Source organism: Streptopelia decaocto (assembly GCF_964273445.1).
Source record: "Streptopelia decaocto genome assembly, chromosome: 2".
NCBI lineage: Eukaryota > Metazoa > Chordata > Aves > Columbiformes > Columbidae > Streptopelia > Streptopelia decaocto.
Genome location: NC_138655.1, coordinates 129,165,895 through 129,178,965, shown reverse-complemented (window position 1 = coordinate 129,178,965; position 13,071 = coordinate 129,165,895). Strand labels below are relative to the sequence as shown.

Here is a 13,071-nt window from a genome sequence, read left to right as displayed (position 1 = left end):
AATGCTGACCTGCTGTTTCATTAAATGTGCAAAAACTAATCTGGAAATGCCTCATGGGATGCAGTGTTCTGTAGACAACTTGCAAGATGAAATAGGCATAACTATTATAGATAAACAGCTTCCCCAGCTCTCCTAAACAGGCAGGGAAGGAGTTTATTAACATATGAGGTGCAACTTCTTTAAAGCGTGGAATAAAGCTAAAACTCTCAAAAAAAATATTATAAAGATATTAAACAAAGTTTTTCAACAACACATTGAAACTAAGTGAAGAAATAACTTGGCAGTGAAAATTTCTTAGTAAAGAAACAAAGACAGGATGTCTACTATGAAACAAGCCTTGGAACTACCACAACCAGCATGGAATCACAAGTAACAGCTTCCTGAGCATGAGCTGAGGAAACAAGATATTGCTACAGATTTCTGAAAGAAAACATGGATTAAGTTGTAAATATATCTGCAAATAAAACTTTCGTACATTCCCAGATTATTGTGCCAACTTGTCCTCTGGCCAACATAAACATTTAAAAACCACAATCTATACTTTTTAAGTAGGCAAAAAAACCAAACCAAAGCAAAACCCCAAACACAAACAAAGATACACAAACTGGTGGGAGGTACTTCATGATGTCAGGAGAGCAGACAGAACACCCATCTTTAGAGTTGGAAGTGAGGGGAGAAGAGGAAAAAGAAAATCAGCCCTACCACCATCAGGAACATGCAAGATTCCAGATTAAGTCAAAGAGTCAGAAGGAAATACCAAAGTTAATGATAACAGTTAACTTTCTTTCAAAAACTTAAAAAAGACAAGGCAAATATATAGATATCACCTGGACCTTACAACAGCTGCATTAAAAAAAAAATTAATAAAGCTGGCAATTATCTTATTTAGTAGAAGAATTGCAAAGTGACTAAATAACTGGCCACAGAAGATAATACCATGTTGGACACAGACCATCAGAAGAGGTTACCAAAAATTATCTTGGGGCTAGTTTTATTTAACAGTCTTACTAGTGGCAAGGGAATTGAGGTGCCTAATAAAAATTGCTGCTGACAAATAGAGGCACCTCTAATGCACCGAATGACTAGAATGCCAGGTGAGAGGAACCACATGAACAGAAGCAGTGACAAGGAATGCAGCTCATCGTCCCTGAAGGCAAGGTCAGGACCTCAGAAGTAAGACAAGCAGTTCTGCTATGACAGCTGGAAGCAACCAAGGAGGGGAACCTACTCACATGTATGAGCCAATTACATATTCCTTCCATCGCCAACTTGATGAAGGTCTGAATAGAGAACAAAACTATCCCTTGACATAAAGGTATTTCCTACACACACATATAGGGAAGCATTAAAAAAACTCACTGTGCAAGGCACTGCCAGCATCTAATCTGCTGAGGAAACAAAAAATAGCACCTAAGACACACCTGAGACCAATGTAAGCTTATGCAAGAAAGACTGACAGCAGAATATTTTCCTGAAGTGAACACCACAAGTGTACCTAGTCAGCCACATCACAAGATTCTCTGCATCTCTTCAAATTATAAATACAAGTCTCCTAGAATAACAGGAGGAAATGGGGAGTCTCCCCAATGTGAATGGAGCAAAAAGTTAACCACTTTACAAAGACTCAGAGGGAATGCAGATGCTTTTATAAACACTGAGAGAAAATATGAGCTAGGTGTATAAACTGGTCATAGATACATTTAGCCAGAACCCTGGAACACAGTTTTAGTCAAAGCAGAGAAGTTTTAAAATAAGTTGTTAACAGGATGCCTAGGGACAAAGCTCTGACTATTTTAAGATGACACTTGGTCACTTTACAAGAGGGAGTATACAATTGTATTGACTGCAGCAAATATAGGAGTATTCAGGAACTCTCTTCCAGTCCTGTGATGTGTCAGTACAGCCACCTTCAGCAAGGAAGTCTTTATATACCACTTACAACATTACTATTGCTCAGTCAACCTGGGCTGCAAACTGACATTGCCTTAATACTCTCAAGTTTCCATTAATAATAATTAAAAAATACTTTGCCTTTACTCACTTATATGCATATATTTTATGAACAAAGGTTTGGTGTGGCATTTTTTAAATGAATATTGATTTCAAAAAGTGGTAGGTCACGGAAACTGTACTTTTTAGAATCTATATTTTGGCTACCAGACACATGTAGCTTCTACTACATAAATTCTGACAATAAAATTTTTCATTTTCTTCATTTGATGTCAATACTCAGCATGCCCATGCCTTTTCTAAGACAATGACTGCAGTTTCCAGAGTTCTAGGACACAGACACACAGAAACAAGTGTTTCAGAATATCAGTGCAAGCAGGAATTAAGGGGATCAGAACAGTTTTCTTCAATTCTCTTCTTCAACAAAGCCAATTCAAACACAAGTCTAAGCCAACCTATGCCTTGGGATTTTTGTTTGCACTCCTCCTACATTCCACAAAACATTCTTGCATGCAAATGTTTCAGTGGCATTCAAAGACTGCACAAAAAAGTTTCGTAAGATAACTTGTCTGTATTTACTCAGAACATCCCCACTATTTTCAAGGGCCAAAAAGAACCACAGGAAAGTAAAAATGCAGTTTGGCCAACCAGAATAAAAAGTGAGAATTAAAGTTATATACACTGATATATAAAAACCTGTTTTCCTGCTCTTTATCTCTAGTTCCCTCACCAATACTACCCTTCCTCTAGCTGTGAGTGCATTAGGCTAGGCTTACATAGAAGATTTTATTGATAAAGTAATGCACAACAGATGCACAGTCTACACCGCCTTCTCTCCTAAGTAACCCATCACCAGGTGGATCATGTGGTAATGCACTTGTGGACTGTTCAGCAATTATTAAGAATGAAATCCCCTCAAGAATTCAAGTTCTGCAAGATGTGAGTGTTCAGAAACAAACCACAGCGAGAAAGGCATTACATCTTCCTAATATTCAGGGGATAAACTTTTTTGTTGTTGTTTAGAACATAAAATTCACTTAACAGCAAGCAAAGATGATCCTTTTGCAGAAGTGCCTTGCACACTGACCTACTATTTAAAAGTTTTATTTGAGAAAAACAGAAGCAAACAGCTCTCATCCTGCACTGAATAGAGGGTGTGTTCATGTTACCCATGCATTCTAGTCATATTAAAGTAGTCAATAACGCAGGCTCATTTAGTGAGGAGCATATGGTAGGTCAATGTGAACTGTCACTATGTCTGGATTATCAAGATTGAAATGGCATCCAGAGCTAGGAAAACATGGCTGTTTTCAAATGCTGAGCCATGCCTTGGAAACCAAGATTGCCTAAGCCTCTGCAGGAGGAAGCGGTGACCACCACAGACAAGCCCCACAAATGTCTCCAAAAGTGAGAATGCTCAGTCACTTGATTATACTCAGATGCAGTCAGTGTTCTACACCACTAAATTACTTGGGACTTAAGGAAGCCGCTTCTTTAAAAGTAGAGAGACGGCTGACAATACAGATAGCAATAAATGGCAAGTTGTATCTTCTCTGCTTAGCTTTTCATACTAATCAATTAGAACTAAAAGCAGATTATTAAATACTGTCTGATTAAAACAATGACCTTGTACAGAATTAAAAATACTCAATGGTGTCCCATTACTTTAAATTTGATATTTTAAAATGTAATATTATCACCAGTAAGGGATCTTCAGTACACCAGCGACTGCATGCATATGACATGGTAGAAGAAAATGACCTTGTATACTTAAGTGTTCTTGCAATAAAGGAAAAAAAAATATTTACAAGTCATCCTTATCAAGAACTCCATTTCATGAAAGCCTGGCACTTTGTCTCCTTTCTCTTAAAAAAAAAAAAAACCCAAACAAACAAAACTAAAAAAAACCCCATGAAGCAAACAAGTAGTAAGTCATCTGCCAAAATGACATCCTGTGAATGGCTCTGCTGTTAGTTTTCAAGTGGAAATGTTGTTCCTGCTGAATTTCAAAGAGTAGAGAACAATATAGTATAATACATAGGAAAATAAGCTGTGACATGAAGGGGGGAGGGAGAGAGAAGCCTATGATTCAGCTATCCTGTGGAAAATTCTAACATCTTATCGGCAAATCTGAAATGAAGTTCTGTATTTCTTCAGTGAACTGCATGAAAAAAACATTATTTCAGCAGTGTATTTTTATTCTTATTCTAAGAAACAGGATGTTAAAAAGCTTGTTTCAACAAAATAAACTGGCCATCAGCTAAAAGGCAAAAACTTTATTTATTCACAATGGCAGCTCCCTATCTCAGTAAGTTCTCCTTCCTCAACAATTTGTGATTCTCCAAGCACTTGGAGATTTTCAGTGAGTGAGCCTTATTTTTATAAGGTTATCATAATATTGAGTGCTTTCGGTTTTAATGCTTTGCAGATGAGATAGGTGGGTTTGAAAGACAGTAACAAATCTGCAAATGAACTCTGTGATACCACTTAGAAAAAGAAAAAAAACAGCACCACACCAAACCCACACACAGAGGAAAAAATGAATGGGTTTTACACTTCCTGAATTTCAGCAGCTGTGGCAGTAGCGTAAGAGCTTTGAATTGTTACTTCCTAGCTAGGTCACTCAGTAAAAAATTATCAGTACCATTCAGTTAAGGAAGACAAGAAGCAATCATAATACTTTGGCCCAGTATTTCGCGCAATACCCAAACTTAAGATTTCATTTCCCTTTAGATCTGGGCTTTTTTTTTTTTTGCACATGACCAAACAGCCCAATAGCCAGCACAGTAATCTAAACCCAGGTGGGTGCCTGCTCAGCCTTGCAGTGGTACAGACACCACAACAGTAAGCAAATGAGGGTCCATGATACTATTTACTGAATAACATGAATAAGATGTATTTGTTGATGCTAGTAAGGGCACACTTACTGAATTAACTTCTTAAAAACAGTAGCTTTCTTGCCAAGACATAACACAGTCCTGTAGACCAACACCTGAATTATTTTCCTTCCATTGTTTGACCTCAATCAGAAAACAAACAAGAAATATCAACTCTTCTTTCCCAACATGGTTGTTACTAGAGTTCAATAACAGGACTATATTTAGCCTAGATTCTCTTATTTTCATACACAAATTGCTTGTTATCTGACCTTAGTCTCAGTAAATTATTAAACCCCATTAGTTTTAGTTCTCTTCTTTTTCTAGAAGTCCAATTCTGTCAGACATATACCACCAGTCCTCCATAAGAAGCCTATTCCAACAATGGTTGCACCCTGCTGTATGAAAGTTGACCTGTATCCCAACCACAAAGTTGCTTATTGGCTCAGTTAAGGCCCGGGAAAGACTGGAAAAGAACACCAGGATGCTGACCGCCTTTTCCAAAATAATTTCTAGATCTAACAGAGTTTGAAGGGCAGAGTGGCACTGTGTTAAACTTCAAAATACAGTAGTAGAATTATCACAGAATGGTTGAGGTTGGAATGTACCTCTGGAGGTCATCTGGTCCATCCCACCTGCTCAAGCAGGGTCACCTGGAGCCTGCTGCCCAGGACCACATCCAGATGGCTTTTGAATATCAACAAGAGGGAGACACCACAACATGTCTGGGCAACCTGTGCCAGTACTCAGGAACCCTCACAGTAGAAAAAAAATACTTCCTGATGTTCAGAGGCAACCTCCTGTGTTTCAGTCCCCATTGCCTCTGGTCCTGTCCTGTTAACGTATTTCAACAGGTGACAAAACCATTATCAGAACATTATCTTTGAAGGAAACTAAACATGGCTGTTCCAAGTGATTCAACTAACCCTGTTTAACTGCAAGTAAGATGCAGTTCTGAGAAGTCTGCAGAACATAACAGCACCAGGCTAGACCACAGAGCCCTTTATAAATCACTCTTAGTTGCTAGCAAAAATCTAATCTCCAGGCATAGTCTCAATAACACCTTTTGCTTATTATTTTTTGTTTCTTTGTTCCATTATCACTAATGTAAAAAGCAAAGACCTGCAAATCTTTTAGCAATAATGCCAGCTCTGAATAGCCTGATGCATGCTAGATGGGCTGCTCCTTTTGACGCGGTGAAATCATCACCAACAAAAAAAAAAAAAAGACGACTAGCAAGTTTTTAGAACATCTGCTACCTAAACGGCTGCATAGCTCCCAAAAATCGAGAAGTCACGTGCCACTGAGCTGCACAGACACATCCAATTGTGCGGGGGACACCCCACACAGTTACCACATTGTAGGAAGATCTCTCTCAGCAAGTAGCAGCCTCCCCGCCTTTGGCAAGCAGCAAGGGACAAGGGAGGAAACCTGAAAAAGCCACCACAAACTCCTACCACAGTCATCTTAAATCAGTAAAGACTCAGTAGCCCACATCCTTTGGAGTTAGCTTCCTCACCTCCCCAGTATGCAGACAATCATCACTAGCATGTCTTCGGGATCCCCATTGCTACTGATGATTTACACTTCATCATTTTAAAGTGCTCAAGCAGTACCACAGAAGACCAGCAGACACGTGCTGATTTTTTTGTTTTAAGGTATGTGAGACAGTCAGTGACTGAATCAACACTCATAGCAAAACCTCCTCCCCTTCTACATTATAAGCTGCGCTTAAATACAAGTGCAGAGATCCCCTGGACAAAGCTTTGAGAGCATAAACTGTGTGTTTGTCACGAGCAAGGGATATAGAAATAAATGATAGAACCATTCACTCTCCTTCAGAATACAGTGTTTTCTAAGACTATTAAAAAAGCTTCTTTTCTAACAATGCAGTTGCAACCAACACAGTCCCAGGTGCCAGGATGAACAAGACGTGTTCTGCATCGTACTCAGGGGAAGCGCTGCTATCATGCCTCGCAGCCTGAGGCAGCGGCAGAAAACAAAACTTATTGAGGCTGGTTTCAACATCTGTTGTCACCACAGACAGGACAGCAAAAGTTCTGTAAAAAACAGAATTGTACATTTCACCTGGCTAGCTAACAGTATGAAGAAACTCTCTCTATCCCTTCTCAAGGCTATTTCTCTAGACACACTGATGAAGCAACTATCTTGACAAAGAGGAAATCATTGAAACAGAATGTTTTTAATATGGGTGGTTGGCAAGACGGAAGTAGTGCCAGAGACCTATATCTTACTCTGCTCATGTAAAAACTTGAAGGGCAGGACTTAACCTTCTGTAACACAGAATTAACAGTGACACAGATGGTCTTGTGCACTGAGAAGGATAAAGTCTCCTGCATAGACGGTTCTGTTGGTGATTGACAAGCTGTTCAGAAATTGTCTCGTCTGTGGTTTCAGCTACTCTCTGTGCAGAAAGAAGTAAACATGTAAGTTGTTCTTTATGGGAACCATTAAGACCAGGAGCTTCATTCATTTTCACCAGCAACTATAAGAAAATGGAAGAGACTAAAATCAGAAAAGTAAAAATGCATACACTGTGACTAGGAAAAGCCTTCAGAATCACAAAACTGGTATCAGATCAGAGAGAGGTGACCTAAAAGTGACCTAAGTGATGGTCACAACAGATAACACTTGTGAGAATAAAATCTTTGCAGTATCATCATAAGCAGTAACAGCATAATTGGCAGAAATTAAGATGAGGAAAGAATATGACTACATTCAGCCAGGGAGACATTGCAGACTTCTACCCTAAAAGTATTAATCACAGGATGCAATGAATGGCCAGAAAGCCCAATGCTTCAGGTTTTTCTAATGGCAACACAAAATCATTACTGAAATCCAACAGGTATAATTACAGTAAACTCAGAATAGTCATAAACACTGGTACAAACAAGGATTAGTTTCTCACCTTTACTATTTTGTATTGTTACTGCCTTCATTCTAAGAACAGCGGTTAAATACATGCTCTGCATGACAACTGCAGCACCACATACTACACTTTTTTGCCATGATGGTTTTTTAGGTGTCAGCTCAGCCAACATGTGGGCAGAATCTGAAGGATTGCTTAAAAAGTTGCTGTTATGGAAAGCAGAAAAGAAAAATCTCCTTAATTCCCAGTTCATGCATTACATTGGAAGGCAGGAGAAAGGGAGATTTGTGTGCAAACCCATGTTAACATAAGTGCCAAAGAAAACGTCCAGAGGGAAATAATTAAGTGTTGACATGGCAGCAGCTGTGTTTGCTAATCTAAATATGAGTCAGCCATCAAAACCCCACAACTTAACAACTGAAGAGGGAATCTCCAGGTACTTGTAATTTAACAACTGTACCTGAAAGTGAGTAACCTAGAAACACAGATAGATATATATACCCCTCTTGGTCAGACAAGGAAGGCAGAGCTTGGCTAATATGCTATTCAATTACTTCGAAGGAAGAAGTTTTCAATTCAGTCTAAACTGTTACAAATCTGAAAAGCAACATACAGAGGCAGATAAAGAATCATATTCGCAGCCTTCCTTCTGTGACTTACCAGAAGCTATTAGGCCACCACTATCTGTATGTCAAGCTGTCTTACAGCCAGATATACAATTAGTAAGTTTGGAGACCTCTTTCAGAGCCAGAAACTCATTGCAATTCTCAATGCACTACTTCAGCTTAGGGCTTAGAGGTCAATGAAAGTCAGTTCTCATGCTTATTCCTCCCTCCTGTTGCACAGAACAGGGATTCCTGTCAAGTCATGCTTATCAGTAATTACCTTCCACAGAAAAAGATTCAGGAGCCATGTCTAGAACAGCCTTCATCCAAAGACTGAATCATGAGCAAACACGCATTGCAAAAAATTGCTTGGTACCTTCCACATCAAAAGCAGCTCAACTGTACTTCCTTACTTTCGTGGTCAGCATCATCAGACACTGAAATAGGATTAAGCGCTGCTGTGCTCAGCGCTGCACATTGACACGTGATTTCTACCCTAAGGAGCCCGCACTGAGTCAGTGCTGCTCCGGCACAGCAGACGGACACGACGGGGGAGGCCGGGCTGCGCTGGCCTGAGCTGAGCAAACGCATTTCTCAGGCTCAGTTGGCACTTCTTGGTGTGCTCACTGCTTCTGCTAACAAGGCAGGTACCAGAATTGCATTTAATTTATTTTTTTTAAATAATAATAATAAAAACCAAACAAACAAAAACATAAAACCAACCAAACAAAACCCCTCTGATCATGTAACAAATATCTCAGTTGGGACACCTGAATACAGAAAATCAGAAAGAATTTGTGCAAGTTTTCTGTTTTCTTCCTCTGCTGAGGCAGTCCCCAACTTTTTTTTTTTTTTTTTTAACGTTTCAAGCAACCTGCAACAATGTTCCGTGAGTTCCAAAACCACTATTCCACCACTGTGTTAATTCATGCCATAACTTCATACATAATAGAATCTGCTATTTCTGAGTACACGCACTATGTGAAAGCCACAAGCAGCTTCAAAAACTTTGCATGAGCAACAAGCTAAAACAGACTGAAAGGAGGAGGAGTTGGGGATATCCTGCCTCCCAGGATCACACCCACAGCTGTGCCTCCCTATTACGTTTCCAACTTCACCGAGGTTGTTCTGTTCCTTAGCATCAACACCCTACATCACTCAGCTCTGAAGGCAGACAGCAAGCTTTGCTTTAAGGTAATTAGAAGTTAACCTTGAAGATATATTTTACGTTAGCAGAATAAGGATGAGGACACACAACAAGACAACGTTACATACACAAAACCTCCTTGTCTCTCAGATAAATGAGAAACTAAAGCAATGAAACACTTATTTCCAGGCACAATATTCAAGGATTTATGTACTTATACCTCAAGTGACAGCTGCAGAAGACTAAAAACAATGCCTGTCCCCCAAAGTATGCTGCTTGAACACAACCACAGAAGCAGAGGACAGATATGAAAATGCAGCACCTCAAAAAGTAGAGCAGGGTAAATGGGGTAACAGAAACACATTAGTCCCAGTCTGGAGAGTTGTTTCTCAGATCTCACAATATCTGCACCCTGTTATCTGAAACTTGGCACAGGAAAAGAAAATTAGATTCTCCTGCAAGTTTCTTTGGCTGCCTTAGCAGTGGCATATCACAGTATCCATCCCCTGGCCTTTTACCAGAAAAACTTTGCACCTTTAGTGAGTCAAATCTTAACATAACTGAAATCGACTGAGATTTACTTAAATAACATCTAAATACACCAATATAAATACTGTGCTTCTTCTGACATATAAAACTAGCCGATGACTGCAGTCACATACTCATTCATCAAAGCATTTTTTGAAATGCACATTACAGCAAATCAAATTTAAGCCTAAAATATAGTAGCAACTTATATGTGAATCACCTTGTCAATAGGAAGGCTTTTCTGATTTTGTAGCAACTAAAAACTCAGTTTTAGATTAAAAAACGTAAAATCCAAGAGTGCCAGAATAATGCCCTATTACACTCTACTTTCTACACAGCATATAGCAAGACCTACAGAATACAACAAATGAAAGAAGGGCTGTTAGACTGACATGCATCTGTTTGTAATAGATGCAGTTTGAACTAGACCAAATTCTTTACAATGACATACACACAGCTACTGAAAACAACAGGGGTTTGTATAAAATATAGTACACTTACATTTGCAAAAGCGAACAATCCAGCCATGCATGCAGTGTTGCAATAACCAGGCTTCAGCTGAGTCTCACCATCATTTCCTGTCCTTGGTGAACATGCCAGTAATTTCAGCCCAACCACAACTGTTTGGTGCACACACATGCAAAGAGAACACCTCCAATCACTAAAATTCCCCTCCCACCTTTCCTGCATGCAAACCCAGATATTATACAAAATGATAAGAGAGGGCACAAATGGGCCTAACACAGTATGTGGGGCAATATCAGGGTAAAGAAAAAGAGAACAAGGAACTGTGAACATTATTGTTTTGTCAAAGGACTAGAAGCCACACTGGAAAATCTTTAGCTTAATCTACTGGGGTACAGACTAGGGAATATTACTTAAATCTTTATTTTAAATATTTTCAATAATGAAAACAAAGCTCATGGAAATTAAAACTGTTGTTAGCTGTGGCTTTACAGAACACGTCCATTAAAAAACCTGCTTTAAATACCCAACCCACACTTACAAGCTGAAATTAAGTAGAGTGAAACATTCTGAACTCTATGATTAATTGATGAAAGTCGAGGGATGAAGCAACAACCAACTAACAACCAACTGTTCCCTGTGTTCCTTCTCAAGAAAGCAGAGAAGGAAGAACATGGTCACCACCATTAGAGGCCTAGGACAAAAGTGTAAGGCAGACAAATTACCTTACAAGGAAAAAGTTAATTTATTAAACACCCTTCTCTCTAGCTGTTCCAGATATCCTCCTAGTAAAACTAAAACAGCAAGTGTCAGTGAAGAGTACTTCACTGTCAGTGAACTGTACCAAACAGTTTTTAAGCAATGGAGTATTTAAATGCTCATATTGCCTAATTTGTCCTCAAAGGGAAATTAAATAAACCTGGAAACTGAAGTGGCTGGATTTAATTAACCTATTTTCTTGAAGATGTGGCCAAGAAAAAAAAAAAAAGAAAAAAAAGAAGTGGCATATTTTATTTTACACGAGCACAGAGATTTAGACGAGTGACGGCTTTGCAAACATGCCCAAGATTTCTGAAGTTACACTTAAGAGCCCGCTGGCTGCCAGCTCGACTCCCCAGGCAGAGCAAGCAGCAAGGTGCAGACCCGCCCCTGCCCACCGCTCCGGGAGAGCCGCCTCTCCCCGGGGGGGCCGCCCCTGGGGAGCAGCTGCCCGGTGCATCACGGCTGATCTGGAATCCTCCCCGTCTCGGTGCCACACGGAGCGCACCGCAGGTCAAATAAATGCCGAGCAGCCCCCACAGCAGCTCCCTTTGCAGGGAGGGGGTGTTAGTTGGCTGCCGCTCCGGAACAGCCTTGCCGGGCTGTCACAGTGCGGCCGGGGACACTGCGGGAGGAGACCGGAGAGGGGCCCGGCGGGGCGGGCGGCGCGGGGGCTGAGGAGCTGTGCCGGCAGCAGCCGCCCGCCCGCAGCCCTCAGGGCTCTCGCTGCGAGCCCGGCCAGAAAGCTGCTTTTCTTGAGGTTGGAAAGCCACTTTTCTCCCACGCCGAGTTCGCCGGCGGCCGCTGCCCCCACCCGCGCCCGCCCCGCCGATCACCGGCACAGAGCGGCGCTTCAGCGAGGGGGGCTACGCCCCGCTGCCCCACTGTCCCGTCCCTACGGCGCGGCGGGGAAGCGGCCCCGTGGGCGCCGACCCCGCCCGGACACCCACCTGAGCTCCTCACCTGCCGCTGGCCGAGCTGCCGCTGGCCGAGCTACCGCCCGCCGAGCGCCCCCGCCATAGCCCCCGGGCAGCGGCGCCCCGCAGCCAGCAGGACGGAGGGCGGAAGGAGTCGGGCGAGAGCGGCAGCCGCCACCATGAAGAGCCGCGCTACCTGCGCCGGTGCTGGCGGGGAAGGCGGAGGCGCGCGGGGCGACACCTCCGATCGCTCCAGCTGCGGGGGAACGTCCACGAGAGGCACCCGCGGGCGGGACCGTCGCGCTCGAGTGGCAGCCGGAGTGACCAACGGGAAGCACCCGCCCGCCCCTCCGCCGTGATTCCCGCCCGGCCGTTGTGGGGCGGGGGGGGAAGGGGTGTTTCCATGACGTCACGGGCGGCGCCCGGCGGACAGGTGGAGCGCGGTCCCGGAGGGGACGCGGGGACAGGAGCTGCGGGCTAAGCCGGCGCTGAGCTCGCCTTAAGCGGCCGGGACAGGGCAGGGCAGGCGGTGTTCTGGGGGTTAATCGCGCAGCGGAAGCCTCGGGGCCGGGGGAGCGATGGTTTCCTCAGCCGCGCCCTCGCGGAGAAGTGCGAGGTGGTGCCCGCAGGGAGGGCTGGTAGGGGGCGACGCCGCACACACAGCGGCCTGAGGGGATCGGCGACCGAGAAACGCTCCCCGCGGCCCGCCTTGCCTTTGGGAGGGCTCCTCCGGTGGGAGTTAAACACTCTTCCTCCCGGCATCCTAAAATTAGCGTGTTACTCCGAGTCTTATTTAAAAAGAAACAACTTGAATGACTAATTAGGTCGAAGCCATGAGAAGTGCTCTGGACTGCTTCCACAAAACCTTTAGTGTGTGTGCTAAATCCTTCCAAAATTATTACCTCTTCTGAGGATGGAGACGGGATGTGACCTG

General features: G+C 42.6%; 1 protein-coding gene across 7 annotated transcripts in view; it reads right to left on the bottom strand.

The window, feature by feature from the left end:
- Positions 1–12,400, bottom strand: part of OSBPL3 (oxysterol binding protein like 3) — a 90,011-nt gene extending 77,611 nt beyond the window's left edge. For 5 of the 7 annotated variants that reach the window (XM_082047001.1, XM_082046999.1, XM_082047004.1 and 2 more), the window contains exon 1: positions 12,171–12,400. The gene's annotated coding sequence lies outside the window, so the exon portion shown is untranslated. Of the gene's footprint in view, positions 1–10,497; positions 10,591–12,170 lie in introns of those variants that run through there. The other 2 variants (XM_082047000.1, XM_082047002.1) reach the window with 2 other exon arrangements.
- Positions 12,401–13,071: the final 671 nt, after the last annotated feature.